This window comes from Leucoraja erinacea, chromosome 36 (genome assembly GCF_028641065.1).
Source record: "Leucoraja erinacea ecotype New England chromosome 36, Leri_hhj_1, whole genome shotgun sequence".
NCBI lineage: Eukaryota > Metazoa > Chordata > Chondrichthyes > Rajiformes > Rajidae > Leucoraja > Leucoraja erinaceus.
The window spans coordinates 4,182,942-4,205,417 of NC_073412.1; the positions used below are offsets into that span (position 1 = coordinate 4,182,942).

General features: G+C 41.4%; 1 protein-coding gene across 3 annotated transcripts in view; it reads left to right on the forward strand.

Moving 5' to 3' along the window:
* csk (C-terminal Src kinase) overlaps window positions 1-22,476 on the forward strand; it is an 86,624-nt gene that overhangs the window by 37,172 nt on the left and 26,976 nt on the right. The window contains exon 1 of one of the 3 annotated variants that reach the window (XM_055662504.1): window positions 14,539-14,766. The exons of the other annotated variants lie outside the window; for them this stretch is intronic. The gene's annotated coding sequence lies outside the window, so the exon portion shown is untranslated. Of the gene's footprint in view, window positions 1-14,538; window positions 14,767-22,476 lie in introns of those variants that run through there. 3 annotated transcript variants of the gene reach the window in all.

Sequence of the window (22,476 nt, forward strand, 5' to 3'; positions counted from 1 at the left end):
ACGTTGTCTATTTGGAAGTTACAGCGGTCAGCGTCTGGTTTGCTGGAGCCCCACTTCCTCTGTTCTCTTCATCTCGCTAGGATCCACAGAAAATGTGTAACATGTCTTTTAATAGTGTGGAGTATTAATAGAATAGTATCTGCTCTTCGGGCACAGCCAGTGTCCCACCCCTGTCAATTTGTGGAGTATCACTACGACTTGCATAAATTTCCAAACTGAAAATGGGATTGAAAACCTTACAATCTGAGCTTTTTTTGGTGACCATTTTCAAAAATGTCCCAATACAAGTCCACAGAACGAAACCCATGGCTGGTAAAACCAGCTGAAAAAAATTATAACCAGCTTATTGTTGAAATTATCGACATTGAAGCATGGGTGTACTTTATATTTACAAAATGGTCGAACTGAAATATTGCCCATGCTGATGGAAATGTAATTTGGATATTCAACATTATGAATAAAAGGCCGAATGTAAGGTAAACTATTATGGCCAACCTCAGCATTACAAAATAGTGTATACCCAGTTGCACACAAGTCAACCACATAACTCCCTACATTAAGGTCAACTGTTGTGCAGTTGGGGGAATGGTTCTGAAGGTATTCTGCTGCCTATTATCCAATGTATTTAAGCTGGTGGACAATGTTTGTCGTAACTTTCTCTAGCCCGATCATGACACAGCCGAGTGAACAAAGTGATTGTCATTTCTGGAAGCAGGTGTTTTCTGGATGGCTGATGATTTGGGATGCAGTTGGCTGAGCAGTGCATCTGATTTGCGTTGTGCGTCTTGGTTGCGTCATTTCCTTTTGTGGTTTGAAGAAGTCACTGACACTTGTAGTGTTTTGTCATCCTCTCGCTTGAGCTCAGCCTGAACAAATTACTTTATATAGACATGCTTTGAATTTTTGTGGTCGGTTACTGCTGGTGGGTACTAGTTTGTGCCTGCACCTTGTTCTGTGCTTAAAGATGGCAATGATTAAGAGTAACACTTATTGTTTTCCGGTCATAGCTGTTCAATTATGCAAAAACGTTGAGCAGTTGTGAAGGTATGTGCACTTTGTGATGGTTTGACTCATTCTCACTATTTTTCTTCCTCCTCTCTTACCCTCCAATTTCACCTGTCCACCCCAACCCACATTATCCATTCTTCCCGTTTGCCTTGCTCTTTTTGTATGTTTAACCAGACTTTTTATGTTGTAAAGGAGAAGTGAAACGATAATTTGTTTTCTTTTGGGGGTAAAATTGCAGTACCTGTAACTCTAACTTTCTTGGTCTGCCATGAGTCACAGAGTAATACAATGTGGAAACAGGCCGTTCGGCCCAACTTGCCCACACCTGCCAACATGTCCCAGCTACACTAGCCCCATCTGCCCGTGTTTGGTCCATATCCCTCCAAACCTGTCCTATTCATGTACCTGTTTAAATGTTTCTTAAACGTTGGGATAGTCTCCGCCTAAACTTCCTCCTCTGGCAGCTTGTTCCATGCACCCACCACCCTTTGTGTGAAAAAGTTACCCATTAGATTCCTATTAAACCTTTTCCCCTTCACCTTAAGTTTTATGTTCTCTGGTCATCGATTTATCTACTCTGGGCAAGAGAGTTTGTGCATCTACCCAATCTATTTCTCTTGTGATTTTATACACATGATGTATAAGCATGTAGGAAGTTGTTATGTGGTTGATGAAGGTGTATGCAGAGTGTGACCGGGTGTACATATTGTTTTCAAAACCTTTTTGTTTTAATGCTTGGATACTAGTTACAAGTTAGATTGCCAATATTCTGACGTTAGAGTGCTTGGTTGACAAATTCTGAAGGTTTGATGTCCTTGGCAATGGGAAGACGATTACACATCCTATTTTGAATGTCTGCATTTGATGGTTTATTTTTAAGATGGTCACAATTGGAGACAAGGAGGCAAAGAACATTTTCTAAAGATGCAATCAATTGAAACGGTTGGAAATATTGGAAGTGAGATGTTTAGAATTAAGACCACGTTTGTTTACCAGACTCTGCTTCCAAATCCTAAACTTCACATCATCTTCCAAGAGAAGTGGTTGGCAAGGAAATGTATGCTGAGCTTTTGAAAAGATGCTTTCATTCAAAGAGCCATGCAGTGGGCTTGCTTTCATTCAGATTGAAGAACCATTGTAACATTGGGTAGCACTGCAGGTCTTTGGTCTTAGTTTAAGAGAGTAATCCCATGGTTGATTGGGTTAACATCTGATGAGCTTTTGACGGCACTGGGCCTGTACTCGCTGGAGTTTCGAAGAATGAGGGGGGACATCATTGAAACTTAGCGAATGATGAATGGCCTGGAAGAAGCGGATGTGGCGAAGATAAGAGGGCACAGGCCTCTGATTGCAAGTTACAGAGGTCTTCGAAGGTAGTAGTGTAAAAGGTGATCTAGTTGATCGAGATGAGTTTGGATGAGGCGGTGTGGTGGGACTTGCATCTGAACGGTAGGCTTGAGTTGGATCTTGGGATTTTTTGTTGGGGAGATGAGGTGATTTAATTCTCTTCACTCAAGCCTAGATACAAAGGAATATGTAAAGAGACTAGCCTAATAAATGAGAATCTGTTCCATGTACAATTGATAAAATATGGAAGTGGTCATGCATTATAGACTGGTCTATAATTGGAGAAGATTAGGCCCAGTGCCACATTTGAAGAAATATGTACAGCATGATGTAATAAGTAGGAAGGAACTGCAGATGCTGGTTTACACCGAAGATAGACACAAAATGCTGGTGTAACTCAGCGGGGCAGGCAGCATCTCTGGATAGAAGGAGTTAGTTCAAGAGAGAGTTAGATTTAGCTCTTGGGACTAAAGGGAATCAAGGGATATGGGGGAAAATCAGGACCAGGGTACTGATTTTAGATCAGCCATGATCATATTGAATGGCGGTGCTGGCTGGAAGGGCCGAATGGCCTACTCCTGCACCTATTTTCTATTTCTATGAATGGGTGACGTTTCAGGTCGAGGCCCTTCAGACTCTCTATTCTATCTTTGATGCAATAAGTATTTTGAGCACCTGATCAGCGCTAGAGTCAAGCATAACTGAACGTTCCCAGTTGCATATTTACGACGCATTGTTACTTGTGACTACATTGCAGCTATTAGTTATAAAGTGTATCCATTTAAAGGTATTATAACTAGTCATGTGGTCTAAAAAATGAACTTGCAATCAACTTCAGTTACTGCCTCTTGTTCGGTGATTATAGCATATCAGGCAATTTAACAATTCCCAGTCTCCAGTTTGCTTCAGAAAATAACCATTCCACAACTGCAGTTCCGCATTGGATTGTATTGTGAGTCGGTTGCTGGAACTGGAAAATTGTAGCTCTGAGGTGATTTAATAAACATGGGTTGTTTCTTCTAGATCAAGCCCATAAAATTAAGGGGTCCACATAGAGTACATAATAACAATCTATTTCCTTTGGTAGAAGGATCAAAATCATAAGGCATGCATTTAGTTTAGTTTTTAGTTTTAGAGATGCAGCACAGAAACAGGCCCTTCAGCCCACCAAGTCCGCACCAACCAGCGATCATCGCACATTAACACTACCCGACACACACTAGGGGCAATTTTACATTTATTCCAAGCCAATTAATTTACAAACCTATACGTCTTTGGAGTGTGGGAAGAAACCGAAGATCTCAGGGAAAACCCTTGCACATCATGGGGAGAACGTACAAACTCCATACAGATAAGCACCTGTGGTCAGGATTGACCCTAGGTCTCTGGCTCTGTAAGGCAGTAGGTCCACCGCTGTGCCACCGTGCCGCACAAACTTTAGACTGTGGTAAGGGGTGAGCACAAAATTCCCATCACCCAAGGGATTTTAGAGAATTTGAAGTTAATGGAACAGCTGCAACAAAATGAAAATACTGAAAATAACATTAAGTTTTAGAGCGAGATGTGTCCACAAATTTACAAAAATAATTCAATATGTGTTATATAGTTATTTGCGACAATCAAGTGTCACTTTGACCGAGCATAGTTGATTATTCAACGGCAGAGAGACACAAAATGCTGGAGTAACTCAGCGGGACAGGCAGCATCTCTGGAGAGAAAGAATGGGTGATGTTTTGTGTCGAGACCCTTCTTCAGATTGAGAGCTTTCCAAAGTTTACCAGATCCACATTACTGTAAAATGGATTGTCAGAAATTGATTATTCAATGTGTTGATTTAAAAAATAGCAACTCTACAAACTCACTTTTCGGTTCCTCCATGTACATGTATTTTTAATGCTGCAAAATATATTTTGTGACTAATGGTTAAAATTTGGTGCTATTTCTAGTGCTGTCACTAAGTTGCTTGCCATCAGAGTTCACCCCTGTACACAGCTTTGATGCATGCAGCATGCCTTGTTTAATACTAAAGCAACTTTGCAGACCAGATCATATTATATGAATTCTTAATCCATTTAATTATCATTTAAATGTGCCATTGGCTGTTTGTCTAAGTTGAAATCTTCCAATTGCTTCATGCTTGTATTATTTAGTCGTTCATGGTTGTGAGAAGCATGGACGAGCTTCAATGGATGAGACTTTATCAGTAATGTTTGCCATTTGGATTTACTTGTAACAAACCGGTGTATAAAATCATGAGAGGAATAGTTCGGGTAGATGAACGGAGTCTCTTTTCCAAGGTAGGTGAATCGAAGACCAGGGGACATAGGTTTAAGGTGAAGGGGAAAAGAATAGGAATCTGAGGAGTAACTTTTTCCACACAAAGGATGGTGAGTGTATGGAACGGCTGCCAGAGGAGGTAGTTGAGACTGGGACTGCCTCGAAAGCAGTGGACAACCCTCAATCGCTTGAGAACAAGCATCGGACGCTATGGAGTAGCGATGACGAGGTGGGGCCTCATGGACAGCGCCTCCTGCGAGTGTGGGGACCCAACACAGACAGTGGAGCACATAATCACCAGTTGCCCCAAACACCGGCCACCAAATGGTGAACGAGGACTGATTGGACGATGACACGTTTGCCTTGCTCGCCTCAACGGAGCTGCAGGTCTAAAAGACACATGACAGACGAAGAAGAAGACTGGGACGTTTAAGAAACATTTATACAGGTACATGGATAGGACCGGTTTAGAGGGATATAGGCCAAATGCAGGCAGGTGGGACTAGTGTAGCTGCGACATGTTGGCCGGTGTGGGCAAGTTGGGTCGAAGGGCCTGTACGACTGACTATTTAACAATCACTGTCATGCATAATGTGATGGAATTAAGGCTCTGTCGCATCTGAGGCAGCTTCTATCAAGTTTCCAGTAATCTTATCATTTTTTTTGCTTTCTGTAAATAGAGTGTACTTATGGAAATTGCAAAATCCCTTTTGACTTCTAATTTGCACTTTTCATTGGGAATGCTGATGAGAATCGAGCAAGGATGAGGTACATTTATGCCAATCACAAGGGGAGAAAATAACTGCTTTTGTTGCTATTCACAATGAAATTGGTTCTATTTGCATAGACCTACGTCAGTGCCATATAAAGACACCAGTGCAACACTTTACCCTCCATCAACACTCTGCAACATCGTTAATTGAATTGAACTTTAGCATTAAATGTTTTCAAACAGATTTTTAGCTTCAACATGTACAGTTTTGAATAATTCGTTTGATCAAGCTTGCTATGTTGACTATTTTATAATAGTTCTCATTCATTCATTCCTCCACCTGCCTCCCTCTCGTACCCTGAAGCTACTAAAACTATATTGAACCTGAATTTCCTTTTCAAATGGGCATTGCCCATCATGAGTATTGATCTTCCCACCATCAATAGGATCTGCAGGAAGCACTGCCTTAAGAAGGCAGATAATGTCCTTAAAGACTCTCACCACACTGGCCGGACTTTCCCTTCGTTACCATCATTGGGAGGAATGTAGAGGAACCCGAAAACCGTTGTGTCCAAGTTCAAGAGCAGCAGATTCCCTGCAACCTACCCCACTTACACAACCTTATCTCACCGACCTCAGACCGATGAACCACGACAGGCATTGCACTGCTATGGGTTCTGAACCTGCTTTGAGTCTGAAGAAGGGTTTCAACCCGATTTCTTTTCTCCAGAGATTCTGTCTGACCTGAGTTTCTCCAGCTTTTTGTGTCTATCTTCGGTTTAAACCAGCAACCCTTCTACACATTGGTTCTTCCCTTATTATTCTGAGCAATTTTGGGCACCATATCTGAGGAGGGGTGTGCTGGCTCTGGAGGGTGTCCAGAGGAGGTTTACAAGAATGATTCCAGGAATGATTAGGTTAACATTAGATGAGCGTTTGACGGCACTGGGCCTGTACTCGCTGCAGTTTAGAAGAATGATGTTATTGAAACGTACAGAATAGTGAAAGGCTTGGATAGAGTGGATGTGCAGAGGATGTTTCCATTGGTGTGAGAGTCTAGAACGAGAAGTCATGGCTTCAGAATTAAAGGACGTTCTTGTGGGAAGATGAGGAAGAATTTCTTTCGTCAGAGGGTGGTGAAACTGTAGAATTCGTTGCCACAGAAGGCTGTGGAGGCCAAGTCAGTGGGTATATTTAAGGCTGAGATGGATAGATTTGATTAGTATGGGTGACACGTTATGGGGAGAAGGCAGGAGAATGGGGTTAGAAGGGAAAGATAAATTAGCCATGATTGAATGGCGGAGTAGACCTGATGGGCCGAATGGGCTAATTCTACTCCTATCACTTATGAACATGATTTTATGATCATGGTATAATACACTGAGAATGACTGATAATCTATAGTGTGTTGTTATTGTGTCTAATGAGTTTATAAATCTGCAACAAGTAAGAATCTTAATGTTCTGGTTCGGATCTGGTGTATTTGGTAAATAAACACAGTCTCGATTCTCAACTCCATACGGGGTTTTAAATGAATGCTAGTTTTCTCTTTGTCTGTGGTTTTGGAGAACAAACCTACATAAGTGCCCTGTGTGTGGTATTCTGGATAAAGCAAATGTATTCCCTGCATTAATGTGTAGGAAGGAACTGCAGATTCTGATTTAAACCGAAGATAGATACAAAAAGCTGGAGTAACTCAGCAGGACAAGCAGCATCTCTGGAGAGAATGAATGGGTGATGTTTCGGGTCGAGACCCTTCTTCAGCACACGTCTATCTTCCCTGCCTTAATGATCCTTTAAGATAAATGTGTGCTGCAGTAGTTTCCAGGCTCTTGTTCCCCTATTAAAATGTTCTTCGGTTTGCAATTGTTTGGCATTGTGGTTGTTTTCCTAAGTCAAGGAAGAATTTCGTCCGTTCCGGATCCGAGGAGTGGAAGGAATGTGTGCATGACTTATTTTAACATGAACAGGCTGGTGCTACCATATGGACTTGACAGAATGAGGTTTTAGTTTTTTTCGTTTTAGAGATACAACGCGGAAACAGGCCCTTTTGGCCCACTGGGTCCGCGCCGACCAGCGATTCCCACACATTAACACTTTCCTCTACCCACTAGGAACAATTTTTTAAATTTTTTTTTTTTACATTTACCAAGACAATTAACCTGCAAACCTGTACGTCTTTGGAGTGTGGGAGGAAACCGATGATCTCGGAGAAAACCCACGCGAGTCACGGGGTGAACGTACAAATTCCGTACAGAAAGCGCCCCTGGTCGGGATGAAACCCGGATCTCCGGTGCTACATTCGCTGTAAGGCAGCAACTCTACTGCTGCGCCACAGTGATTCAATTGGTCCAGTTGCAAGTAAGACTGAGATGGTTGCAGACTAATCGCTGTGACTTATTATTTATCCTGTCTGCACTTTCTACATTATGGAAACTGAATATACACTTTTGCTACAAAGCAGTGACATTGTGTTCATTTGTTGAGTAATGTTTGTGATTTAGCTGTCATTTGAAAGTAGTTGGCTATCATGCAGCAGCAGACAACTAGATTGATATAATTGAGTGACTTGTTAAAGCATTATTCAAGAAAATCCTTGTGCAGTTTACACTATTCTGATTCCTTCCCCACCACCCAAGCCAGAGTTTCATCCTACTATGTGTATCGCATGTTTTCGCCAATTGGAAGCTTCTAAAATTGCAATTAACAGTATGTTAACTTGAATATTTGGAGCGATTCTGCCCATGATTAACGGAAGAAAGTGTAAACCAGTTTTTTATTCAAAAGACACAACCAGGTCACTGTCATTGGAAGCCCTATGTCACTTGACCCACAGACTTTCCCTTTAGACATTTTTAAGGACTTTTCATAAGACATAGGAGCTGAATTAGGCCATTACTCATTAGCCCATCGAGTCTAGTCATTCAATTATGGTTGATCTTTCTTTCCCTTTCAACCCCATCCTCCTGCTTCTCTCCAAACTAAAGGACTTTTCTAAAGGAGGAATCATTTCCGATTCAATCAATTTTGAGTTTGCAAATTTTATTATAAAAATAGCCACAATACACTCAAAAGATCGACTTGTATAAAAAAATAAAACCTTGAGCATCAGTCTTGTCCGATCAACAATTCAGATGATGCACGTTTGACTTTTACAACTACCATGTTAATTACTATACTATGGGCCATGTCATAGAAGCACAGTCACACAGCACGGAAATGATGCTGCAGCCATGCTGACGAAATCCTTGCCGAAGCTAGTCCCATTTTACCCGCATTTGGCCCATATCCATCTAAGCCCTTTCCTATCCATGTACTGGTCCAAATGTCTTTTAAATGTTTTTGTACCTGCATCAACCCCTTTGGTAGCTCCTTCCTAATATATACCTCTCTTTTTGTGGAAAGGGTTGCCTCTCAGATTCCTATTAAATCTTTCCCCTGTCACCTGAAACTATGCTCTCCAGTTCACGATTTCCCCAAACCTGGGAAAAAGCTTACCTTTGCCCCTCAATGTTTTCCGCCCCTCAGTCTCCCGCTCTCCAAGGAATAAAGTCACAACCTTTCCCTATAACCAGCCCCTTGAGTCCTAGCAACATCCTGCACTCTTTTAAGCTTAATCTTTCCTATAGCACGGTGACCAAAATGTTTTTTTTGGTTCGAGATCAAATTGTGGGCTTGTCTGAAGGGTCCTGACCCAAAACATTCCCTATCCATGTTCCCTTGAGATGCTGCCTGGCCCATTGAGTTACTGCAGCACTTTGTATCCTTTTGTGGCCTTGTCATGTCTCGTATACAATGATCTATATGGTGTATGTCCCATGATAAGGCACACTGATTCCTCTAATGAGACATGCAAATAGGTTGACTCCAGTTGCTTTGAATCTGAAGTCACTGCCCAAAGTATAAAGGAGCAGTATTTCATCCTATTTTAAAACACAAATGTCAAAGGCTATTGTGCATCCAATTCAATGGGGGCACCTCAAATGTATGTAGATACAAGGAACTGCAGATGCTGGTTTATACCAAAGATAGTCACAGTGTTGCAGTAACTTAGCGGGTCAGTCAGCATCTCTGGAGGAAAAGGATGGGTGACGTTTTGGGTCGTGACCCTTCTTTTGGTCAGAAGACCTGAAATGTCACCCATCCTTTTTCTCCAGTATTTTGTCTCTAAATGTATGCAGGCCTGTATTGGCAATACAGTTCTTAATTCTATCTTGAGTTTCTTTAAACAATAGCCTATATTTCTGGGAAACTGGATACTCGGAGGTTGTTTCATCAACTAATAGTCCTGATGTTTTTCTGAATTACCGTTTTGCCATGATATATTGTTTTGAATTATACCAGAGGGCTGCCAATATGCCTGGTGATAAATGAGCAGCATCTGAACATTAGAGCAAGAGTGCTCAAGGTTTTATTAAAGTTGACCTTTTGAATGTTACTGCCGTCATTTTTATAATGAAATTGACTGAATCTGAAATCATTTCTCTGCAGACGAGGGATTGTCAATGTTTGAACGACAGCTGCTGGTTAAACATAGAAACATAGAAATTAGGTGCAGGAGTAGGCCATTCGGCCCTTCGAGCCTGTACCGCCATTCAATATGATCATGGCTGGCCAAAAATTGGTAGAGCTTTGAAGTGTAAAAAAAAAAAATTCTGCTAGTCAAACTACACAACTTCTAATGCTGTTCGTCTGATTATGCTTTGTTTTTCCAAAAGTACACCTGTGATTTATGTCATCTCTTCCCTTAATCACTCTGATCACACCTCAAAACTCAATAGTCAAAATTATAATGTGAGTTGGTGCTTAAATTTTCCAAATTGGCAGAAACACTGATACTAATAAGGCTGCGCAATTCTGCAGCGCTAGAGTTAATGCGTTACAGTGCTGGAGATCGATCACAACTACGGTTGATGACTATGTGGAGCTTGTCCGTTCTCCCTGTGACCGCGTGGATTTTCTCCGGGTGCTACGGTTTTCTTCCCACGCTCCAAAGACAACAGATTTGTAGGTTAGTGTAGGAAAGAACTGCTGGTTTAAATCGAAGGTGGACACAAAATGCTGGAGTAACTCAGCGGGACAGGCAGCATTTCTGAGGGCACAGCCAACGTTGAAGAGTAAATGAGCAGATATATTGCTGCGGTAGCAAGGTGCCCTGATGTCTGAATAAATGCCTAATGCCCTGCTGGCGGAGAATTGTGAAAGGTACAAATATTCAAAACAAAACTCTTCATTTGGAAGAGGGAATTTAAGTGGTAATTTGATATCTCGGGCTTTTAAATTGAAAGATTTAAACCATTGAAAGCATTTTGAGTTTAATTAAATATTGAAAGCTTATTTCCTCAGCCGCCACTAAACACATTGACAATCCATTACTTTCCAGAAGCAGTACAATAACTTCTCCCCCTACCCAACCACTTGCAGATGATCATGCTTGTCTTTTGACACGAGGTTCTGTGAAGTCTGCTTTTATATTTAGATAAAACAATCTGTGAATAAAGGTTTCACTGAATAATTGATTCTTCACAAAACTGCACAATTTTTTCAATTTCAATCTTCCTTTCAGCCAAGCAGACATTGTTCTTCATTTGTGTGGCCACTTTTGTCTTATCAAAGTAAAGTAAAATAGTTATCACATGTTTATCCCCATCTTGCTGCATAGAAATAGTCTACATCTGTATCCATATTTCTGGTTTGACGACTGCCCGAATGTGTCATCTCTTTCCCTGGCTTCACTGACTATACCTGTGCTTACGGAAAAACCACATTGCTATAAATGGTGGCAGATTTATAATATCAAATGTCTTATTTCTTGGAAAATCTTTATCGGAAGGACTTTATCAGAATTTTCCTGGTATTTTCTCGAGGGAGTTGTTGGTTTATCCTTTACAGGAAGATGGTCGGGGGAAGGGGTCGGGTGATGGATGCTCATTACAAGAAATCTGTTTAGCTCTTAGTCTTGCATCATAACCAAAAGGTCAGAGTGAAGTTGCAAAATCTGAAGAGACATTTATCGACTCGTTTTGTCTGGATTTCTCGTCCTCGGATACACAAAATGTTCATATAGAAATAACTTTAATAAAGTGATTTATGGCATGCCCCTACGAGAGATGGTGCTAAATTACTGAAATTGTTTTTATATTGGTCAGTTATTGCATGCTTGCATATCACCTTAACCATTCTGAATATTATGAAGGTTATTGAGTCGTGTTTAAAAAATTACAAGGAATATTTGCAGGATGCGCGGATTTATATACAGTTAAGAGAAATGTTATGAAATCCAGCATAAAAAACTAAAAAACTGATATGATCCACAAGATTGAGTGATATTTGAAAGCATTTTTCTTTCTCACTAAAGGTAGTAGAATTACACATTTTTGTGAGTAGGGTCATTGGGGCTGGTGTTGACTGAAGTGGGTCTTCTGATTGTGAGTACACAAAAAAGCTGGAGAAACTCAGCGGGTGCAGCAGCATCTATGGAGCGAAGGAAATAGGCAACGTTTCGGGACAAAACCCTTCTTCAGACTGATCAGGGGTGGGGGGGGCGGGGAGAAGAAAGGAAAAAGGAGGAGGAGCCCAAAGGCTGGGGGATGGGAGGAGACAGCAGGAGGACTGAGGAAGGGGAGGAGACAGCAAGGACTAACAAAATTGGGAGAATTCAATGTTCATGCCCCCAGGATGCAGACTCCCCAAGCGGAATATGAGGTGCTGTTCCTCCAATTTCCGGTGTTGCTTGCTCTGGCCATGGAGGAGACCCTGGACAGAGAGGTCGGTTATGGAGTGGGAGGGGGATTGGAAGTGCTGAGCCACCGGGAGGTCAGGTTGGTTATTGCGGACCGAGCGGAGCTGTTCGGCGAAACGATCGCCCAACCTCCACTTGGTCTCACCGATATAGAATTCTGATTGTGAGATTTCTTTAGAAGGATTGAGGGATATTGATCAATATCTTGTGGATGGAGTTGGGCTTGGGCCTATGTGAGTGGGCTTAGTATAGGTTGTGTGAGCAAAGTGGCTTGCACTATATTAAATGTTTGTGTATTTACTATGCCGCTGCAATGTAAGCTTGGTTCCGAAAGCAAAATAATTGACCTAGTATGTTATTTAATCCTTTCATTTTAAATTGTATGATAACCTTTGTAGGGCAAACTGAAGAACAGATTTTATGTTTGCAGCCGTTTGATAGTAATTGAGCGGTTTCTGCTGAGTCTGCCCACTCTGGTGAAGTTATTTATCCTATTTGTGACTTGTAACATAGATTGGTGGAATTTGAAGTTGTGATGCCAGTTCCGTGTCAACAATCTAAGTAACTAAAACCTCTTTCCTCCAATATACTCCTTAAAAAAAGAGATCTGTGATCTCAACATGTGTCTTAATATCCCTAATAATGCTTGATATTTATTGTTTAATTCTCCCCATGAGGTGATTTGATGATAGTACTACATTAACACTGGTTGGAACATGGTGGGAAACATTCTAATCATAGAACGTTGTGCGTTCAACTTCCATTGTAACAGGAATTTGGAAACCAATTGGACACTTGAATGAGCAGGCGCTGGGGAAGAGTCTTGACCTGAAACATCATCTAACCAAGTCCTCCAGAGAAACTCAGTGGGTGAGGCAGCATCTATGGAGCGAAGGAATAGGCAACGTTTCGAGTCGAGACCCTTCTTCAGACTAATGTCGGGGGCGGGGGATGGGGGGATGGCAAGAAAAATAAAGGAAGAGGCAGGGACAGTATGCTTGTGAGAGAGCTGGGGAGGGGAAGGAGGGAGAAAGCAAGGACTGTTACCTAAGCCCTCCAGAGATGCTACCTGACCCGTTGAATTACTCGAGCATCACCCCCCGCCCCCCCACATTACCTTTACAGAAAGATAACTATCACCAGAATCCAGGCCAGTGTTCATTCCTCAGTGGAAATATGTTTATTGTGACTTTGGGAGCATCCTATGCATGGTTCATTGTTTCCCATATTACAACAATGCTTTTTCTGCTTAAATTGGAAGCTTGTATTAGGCACCAAAGGTAGTTTCTGCCATGGTAGAACCATGGCAACTTGCCATGAGCTAAACTCAGTGTCTTGTTTGTTAGTTACCCAATGCATGATTGTACTTGGAGTCTCGAACAATTTGTATCAATTCAATTTTAAGCAGGGGCAAAAATGTAGTTATTGTTAATCGTTCCCTGTCTGGTTGTGGCCCATATACATTGATGACAGTCATTTATTGTAGGAAGAAAATGCAGATGCTAGTTTAAACCAAAGATAGACCCAAAATGCTGGAGTAACTCAGTGGGACAGGCGGCATCTCTGGATAGAAGGGATGGGTGACGTTTCGGGTCGAGACCCTTCTTCAGACTGACTTTCTAAAATGGTCTGTGAGGTTATGGCCTGGTGCTCATCTGTGGGGTCATGGTCTAAGGATAAGTAGGAGGAGGTGTCCGAGAGCTGGCATCTGGCCTCAGTGCGGTAAAAGTCAGCTCGCACTTCCCTTGTCGGCGGATTTGAAGAATAGTCTTGACCCGAATCGTCACCCATTCCTTCTATCCAATTGTGTCAATTGAGTCTTTTATTGTTGGCCTGCATAATTAGAGAGCGAGTTGTGTAATAATAACAATGTTAATCTTACTGGTGAGTTGTTAATGTGCAGCTAAAGCAAATTTGGCTGTTTTGATATCATGCTGGATTATAAACCACGCTACCTAACGTTTTGAACCTTGCGAACCATAGCAGCCGCAATATCATAATGCGCGTAATTTTTCAGAATTTCACAAAATTCTGGACTTGATTGTCAACAAGTCGACGATCACCCTTTTGAATCAAGCACGTTCAATCTTCATGCCCCACCCATGCTCATTTAGTTCTTTATCTTAAAGGAAAATTTAGGTTTAATAACACGTTTCTTAAGAGTTGGATTTTTTTAAATCTGCTGTTTTAACTTTCATGTGGAATGAATCAAGATGTTGAAAAAAGCCTATTCAACAATTGCATTTTTTTAACGAGTTCAGAATATGTGAAACATTTATTGGTATATTGAGCTGCAGATAGAATATGGTAATTTCAGCTACACGTTGTTCATTGGCTGGACGGTTATCAGTTGTGAGGGGAACTAGACTGTTATTGGTAGGAATATAACTGGAAGACAGAGTGCTGGAAGGCTGCATCAGAATCTCTCCACGGTTCTATGTGAGAAAAATCTGCATTGCATTTGCTCCATGGTGTGAGTGCTGCAGAAACTCCAGGACTGGGCAACGCATCTCAAACACTCGCCAGCGCAAGAAGTGCGTGCACAATTCTGGGATCCCGTGGCTTTGCTGAAGTGGCACCAACAGGGATTTTGTTGTCTGGTCCATTCTTGATCTTCCTTTGTGACTGCTTCACACAGCCAGTCGTCTGTGCCCTGTGACCGGCAGCCAGCTATTTACAGGCAAGTCTCAGCTGTGACTATCTCAGCCAGGTGTGCTATCCTCTTAGTCCCTATTTTACTCTTCATTACTGTGTATACTTTGTGTTTTATACAAGCATGGAGCATACTATTTATTCTATTTGCTTTTAACCCGTTAAGTCTTCAAGCCAGATGATTCTCATAAATGATTCAGTGATTCTGTTGCTGTTGATTGTGGTTTTGGCCATTAGAGTTCACTAGATTCAGCTATCTTAATATTACTGCCTCGTGGCTGTTCATATGTCACCACTCTATTGTTTGAAAGGAGGACGACAGCACATTTGGTAATTAGAAGAGGCGAGGTTGCAGTTCTGCCCTTTCGTTATTAACCTTTCATCATATTTAAACTGCAGAGATGAGCCCAGGAGACCTGCTTGTGTGCAATATCTTTGCAGAAAGTCAAAGCTTTTTTATCACGAAGACCACAAAGCAGTAATCCCTCGGTGTTCAAATGCTGTGACTGCAGAATGCTGCTGATCCATCTGAAGGAATCGGTGCATGCCCTCAGTGCTGCATTAGTCTGCAGAATAGGCTAGCCCCATTGCCTCTCATACAGTTGTGCACTCTGTGTTCTCTGTGTTCACCAATCATTTTTGCACATACACATCCTTGTTGCACTGTTAATTAGTCCTTTTTACTATTTGGAAAGCTAGCTTTCCAGTGTGAAGAATTTCTTAGCTGGAAGCTAGTATTCTAAATAACAAAGCTGAAGTTAGCAGCTTTACATTGTTTTTTTTTTCAACTATATTCTTGTAAACTACAGCTGCGTGGCAAACCTATTTAATCATTGTCAGATGCAGCATGGAAACAGGCCCTTCATCCCACCAAGTCCACGCTGACCATCCATCATCCCAACACGAGTTCAATGTTATCCCACTTTCTCATCAGCTCCCTCCACAATTTACAAACCTGCACATCTTTGGGATGTGGGAGGAAACTGGAGCACCTGGAGGAAATCTGCGCGGTCACTGGGAGAACGTGCAAACTCCACACAGACAGCCCCCAAGGTCAGGATCATACCCTGGTCTCTGGCGCAGTGGGGCAGCAACTCTACCAGCTGCGCCACTGTGCTGCTAAACTGTTTCTGAACCTTCTTCCAAATGCTTTAGGCTTGGACTCTATTAAATATGCAGATATAGGATTCATTCTTTCATTGAAACAAATACTTAAATCTGTGGAAAAACTAAAGTTTTGCAATAAATTTGCTTTGTTATTGCTTCAGATTTGACGCCCGAGTCCAGAAGTCTTGCCTGTCTTTGAAATTATGAAAATGTTACAAGCTACTCATGTTACCCTGGCTACTCTACTCTGATTAATGTGTAGGAAGAAACCACAGATGCTGGTTTAAACTGAAGAAAGACAAATGCTGGAGTAATTCTGCAGGACAGGCAGCAAATCTGGAGAGAAGGAATGGGTGACGTTTCGGGCCGGGACCATTCTTCAGGTCTTAACCCGAAACGTCACCCACTCCTTCTCACCAGAGATGCTGCCTGTCCTGCTGAAGTTACTCCAGCAGTTTGTGTCTATCTACTATGATTACCAGGTTCCTTTCAATTCTAAGCCTGAATTGTCTGCAACAAGTTCTATTTTTTCTATCTGTGTTGAATAATTTTTAGTGATTTCTCCAATGGTGAATTTGAGGTCAGGATCTTTAACAATTCATGGCAATTGAACATTCATCCCAGTTTCTATTGCTCAGCTTGGCTGCTCGAGGTTTACTCATTTCTACGTATATCACATGCACCAAGTAGACAACGGAGCTCACTGCTGTGAGAATTTGAAAAAAATGTATAGTGGATATTTATGTTTGAATTTTTAATCTGCCATTCGTCACAATACACTGGTGGGATGTGGCAGTGTGTAGCTCTGCTAAACAAAATGGCAGGATGTTTGGTTATACTGGCAGCATGTCCAATCTCAACCAGCGTTATTGGGTTGGCACTGAATATGGGATGACGATAAATAGGGATTGGTGGATGAGACGAGTTGCATTTGGGCTCCGTAATTTGTCACCGTGTCGTTACAACAGATGAAAGTAATTTGACCCATGAAGTCCGTGCCAACTTGTGTCAAGCAATCCAGTCAATCTCATATTTCCTCTATCCCCATAGCTTTGCTTTTATTTCCTTTGAGTATATCCAATTTCCTTTTGGAAACCCTTCTCTCTGTTTCTCCCTCCCTTGTCACCAGAGGGATGCAGTGCATTGTTTCATCAATAAATATAATTCATCTTGGAATTTGATTTAAGAGAGAGTTAGATAGAGCTCTAGGGGCTAGTGGAGTCGAGGGATATGGGGAGAAGGCAGGCACGGGTTATTGATAGGGGACGATCAGCCATGATCACAATGGATGGCGGTGCTGGCTCGAAGGGCCGAATGGCCTCCTCCTGCACGTATTTTCAATGTTTCTATGTAATTCTTATTTGTTCAGAACCTTAAATCTGTGTCCCTGCTGGATCTTACACTATTAGCTCACATGAATAACCACCTTTGTATAATTACAGTAATATACCACAGAAACAGGCCGTTTAGCCCAACTCATCCATGCCACCCAAGATTTCTATCTATACCATATGTCCCATATCCCTCTCAACCTTTCATGTCCATTGACTGTTTAAATGTTGCTGTACCTGCCTCAATCACTCCCTCTGGCAGCTCATTCAATGTATGTACCACCGAGCGTAGTGTTAAAGTTGCTTTATAATGCTTTCGGCACCAGAAATGCAGGTTCGATCCTCACTACGGGTGCTGTCCTAAAAAATTGAGATCTTATTTTGTTGATGGGCAACTTGGATTCAAAGGGATTGGGTTATTGAGACTTAATCCCAGCCCTGAAATGAACATCAGGTTTCGCAGGTACAATTGCTAGAGCAGGTGTTATGTGAAGCTCAGCGTGTTACCTTGGTCAATATGGTACTAATGTCATGAATATTCTGCATCAGCTTCATGCAGTTACTAGCGTGAGGAAAGTCATTGGTGGCTAGGGAATAGTTTTTGAGTCATGGGTTAGAGGCAATGATTTGCCTTCCTGGTATGCACATTGTTTATGAGAATGTGGGACTCAAAAAATGGTTATAAAATTGGACAAAAACCAGAGACTAGCCAATGTAAGTCATTTATATTAATTTTATGTGTCAAAGATGTGTGTGAATAAAGGAGAAAATGCTACAGTAGAAAAGTGCAAGTTGCAAAGTTCAGTTCATGTTGCATTCTGGTATGTAACCATGGACCATTAACCCCTATTCGAGATTTCTTGATAGGTTCTTGAGGGTAGGCCTGCTCGGTGGAGTTAAACTTGCATTTCAGTTCTTCACCTGCGGTACATTAATTAGTCTTGTAATCTCAAAGTGCAGACCCTTTGAAAAACCGGTATTATTATGGCAAAAATGGTTTAGAATTGCAAATGAATAGTATTTCCTATATCATGCTGTCTGATATCAAGAGGAAAACTTAAAATCTGCTAATGTTGTTGAACGCAAGTATTATATTTGTAGGTGAGAGCTGCATTTTGTCAATCACTCGATAGACTAAAGGCCTGGTCCCACTCTCCCAAGTTGCTCACAACCTCTCCCTGGTTTTCCCCTTGATTCAAACTCAGATAATTACGGTAATAGCCTTTCGTAGGTACTCGGGGCTATTTTTTTTTACTCGACATTTTTCAACATGTTGAAAAGTCCCGACTTACCTGATGCCCAGAGTTCCTACGGCTGGCTTTACAAGTCACTACAAAACATCTACGGGCTCGCTACGGACATTCCCCGAGTTCGAATCAAGGGGAAAACTCGGGAGGATTTGTGAGTAACTCAGGAAAATGGGGCAGGGCCTTAAAGGTTTTAGCTAATCTTCTGTAGTGAAAGAACTTGCGGATCCTCCAGGTGCATGTGGTTCAGCAAAATAAATCAAATTTGCACTGGAATGAGAACTGATCTTGTATAAAATAAAGTTCTTTGATCTGATCAAGAGTCACGTATTCTTGATCAATTATACAGAGTCCCCAACCTGGTTTTCATTTTTGCACCCATGCTATATTTCAATTTTGATTTGCGTCATCAAAACAGATTACGATGTGCATGTATGACATCTTTGTGCATGTATGACGAAGTGGCTCGAGCCTTGCGTGCGGCATTTAGAGATACACGCGAAGAAACAGGCCCTTCGGCCCACCAAGTCCGCACCAACCAACGATCGCCCCGTAAACTAGCACTATCCTACAAACTAGGGGAAATTTACGCTTACACCAAGCCAATTTACCTATAAATCTGTACCTTTGGAGTGTGAGAAAACCCATGGGGAGAACGTACAAACTCCATACAGACAGCACCCATAGTCTGGATCGAACCCGGGTCTCAGGCGCTGTACCGTGCCGCTTGTCTTTTCATATCTAAACGCCTTCGAACTGTACAGGTTATCTTGCCGATTAGTTACCTTTCGCCAACATTTTCCCACAAGCAAATGTAAAGGAACAGGCCAATTAATCTATTCATTTGGTAGTCTCATTTAAACCTAATGTTTGTCCCATAGCCTCTAAACAATTTAGGAGCTGTTAATGGTCTGTAGAGCCCTTCAATTTATCTTTAGGTTTGGGTTAATTATTATCACGTGTACCAGGGTATAATGAAAAGGTTTTGTTTCCATGCTATCTGAACAAATCAGATAATACTTTGCATGAATACAATCGAGCCAAACGCAAGCCACAGAACAGAGTGAAGGGAAAAGAAGATAGACACAAAATGCTGGAGTAACTCAGACTGAAGAAGGGTCTCGACCCGAAACGTCACGCATTCCTTCTCTCCAGAGATGCTGCCTGTCCCGCTGAGTTACTCCAGAATTTTGTGTGTCTCTGCAGAATGTTGGAGTATCCGGTGTTGGGGGAGTCCAGAAGCAGGGGTCACAGTGTAATAATAAGGGGTAGGCCATTTAGGACTGAGATGAGGAAAAACATTTTCACCCAGGTAGTTGTGAATCTGTGGAATTCTCTGCCACAGAAAGCAGTGGAGGCCAATTCACTGGATGCTTTCAAGAGAGAGTTAGATACAGCTCTTCGGACTAACGGAGTCAAAGGATATGGGGAGAAAGCAGGAAGGAGGTACTATTTTGAATGATCAGCCATGATCATGTTGAATGGCGGGTGCTGGCTTGAAGGGCCGATTGGCCTACTCCTGCACCTATTGTCTATGTTTCTATATAATTTACAGCTCTGTAGTATATTTCCAGAGAAAAGGCTCAATGTCTGCAATGAGGTAGGTTGGAAAATCAGAACTGCACCCATGCATATAGAAGGATTATTCCATGAACAAGGATAGCAGAGGAGAGGAAGCTGATCCTGAGTCCAATGGGAGCAGGGAGAAGGAATGACCGGGGTGGGAAAGGTCTTTGATTATGTTGCTTTCTATCCTGAGACTGTATGGTATAGATGGAGTCAATGGTGGGAAGTCTGGTCTGTGTGATGGATTGGGCTACATCTACATCCACTGCTCTGCAACTTCTGAATTAAAAAATGTGATTAAATAGAAGCAAATTCCTTTCCTCAAACACATTTATCCCATCTCCCGCACTGTGTACAGGCAGTCCCTGGGTTATGGGAGAGACCCGATCCTGGGAACTGCCCAGAAGCCCAGCCAAAAACGTCTGTTTTCCATAGCTACCATATTGCATCACTCTGCACTTGCTGTAAATATCATTTTGTTGCATAATTACCAAAGCTATCCACTATTAAACTACTGAAATATATACTGTATCCACTGAATGAATACCATGAAATATTATTATTACTAGCTTGACAAATGCTTTCAGAATGTATGGAAGAATTTGCAAAATATATGGGAGTCTGACATCCATAAGTCAGAGCATTTGTAACCATAGGCCCCCTGTAGTTGAAATAATTTGTTTGCTATATTTTGGATGTGTTGGAGAGTGAGGAGGGGGTAAGGAAGCCTCAATGTTTTGGAGACAATATGGAAGAATTTTATCAGCTGGTTTTGCTCTATGTGTGCACATTCACATCCAAACAATTTTATGAATATACATTTAATGAGGTATAAAGAACCTGGGTGCTGTTGTTAATAATGTATGTTAAGGACCTGATTACCATGATTCATTTCCTGTGCAATGCAGACCACTTAAAACTGCTGGAGATCTTAATTATGAAAGAATCCATTTCAGTGATGTGAGCTACTTGTACCAGTAAACTTTAGTGAAATGAACTCTTGGTGCTGAGCTGGCGTATATGAAAGAATATTGCTCTGTAACTGATATGGTTAAGCAGTGCAGTCCATGAATGGTGTGAATCTTCTGGTGATCTTGAATTTCCTTTGTTCGCTTTATAAAGAATTTAAAGTTTTGCAGCCTGGTTAAGTGGGACAATAAAGCAAGACTCAATGAAATGAATGGCATTCCAACGAATGGTCAATAGGTTACTGCAGTGTAGTGCACAGCCTAGATATGAGCTACATGTAATAATCTTGATATTTGCATTTGTTTGACCGCTGACGTTTCTAGATGTGAACACATTCTCAGCTTTTAAATCTTTTATTTCAGTTTAATGTTTTTTCTCAAATGTTGCTTTTAACATCATTCTGAACACTTTTCTTTGTGTGAGCAAGAACCCGAGCAGCGGTATAGCTGTATATTAGAGAAGATTTTGCAATGAAAGGCCATTAATAGTAGTGTTTTTAATGTGGCTTCACCAGCACATATAAAGCACAAGATTTATCATCGTCATACAGTATGGAAGTGGAACTTGTCCATGCCGACTAAGATGCTCCATCTAAGCCAATCCCATTTACCCTTGTCTCGCTCACATTCCTCTAAACCTTTCTTTGTCATCAAGATTAAGGGTGAATGGAAGCATGCCCCAAAACTACTTTTAAGGAGGAAGAAACATTTAGGGCAGAATTTCAGAATATTTGCTAGGCACATATTGGGCGGCACGGTGGCATAGTGGTAGAGTATGAACATCGATTAAAATGTTTAAACTTAAAATGTTTACATAATGACTGATCAGGGTTAATTTGCTCATCAACACATGGGTCGGCATTGTTGTATCACATGCTGAATCATTGCAGTCTCATGTTCAATGGAATTGGTGAAAATTGATTTTGATAAAATCTAGTCGTATAAAAATCTCAAAACTGCAGCAATCAGCCGTTTTAAATCCTTACCGACCCCTTTCTGGGCATTAGTCAAGAATGTTTTATCGTCATGTGCCAAAACGTAACATTGAAATTCTTTCTTGCCGCTGCACAACAGGACTGTAAACACAATACTCAATAGCTAATATAATAAACAAACATAATAAGGTTCAATAAAAGAAACCCAATATAGTACAAAAACACAAAGCTCAAAGTCCCTAATGCAATCAAGACAGTTTGGAGTTTATTTGGAGTTGATCGTGTTCAATTGCATTAAAACAATGGTATCAAATCTTCGGTTATAATGTTTTGCTCAGCATGCACATCATTCTCAAATGCTGTACTTCAAGAGTTCTCAAAATTATTTCAAATTGCATTTGCTGATTGTGAGATTTGACCCGAGGTGAGAATTTTCTTCTGTGTGCTGTTGCGATGCTCTGGGTTTGTCATGGGGAAAATGTAAAATGGGGAACAATAAAGTGAATGCATTTATATTCACCTGCCTTTGTGCCTTTATGCTATGCCTGTCCCTGGTTTGGTTTGGTCACTGTGCAGATCTGTAT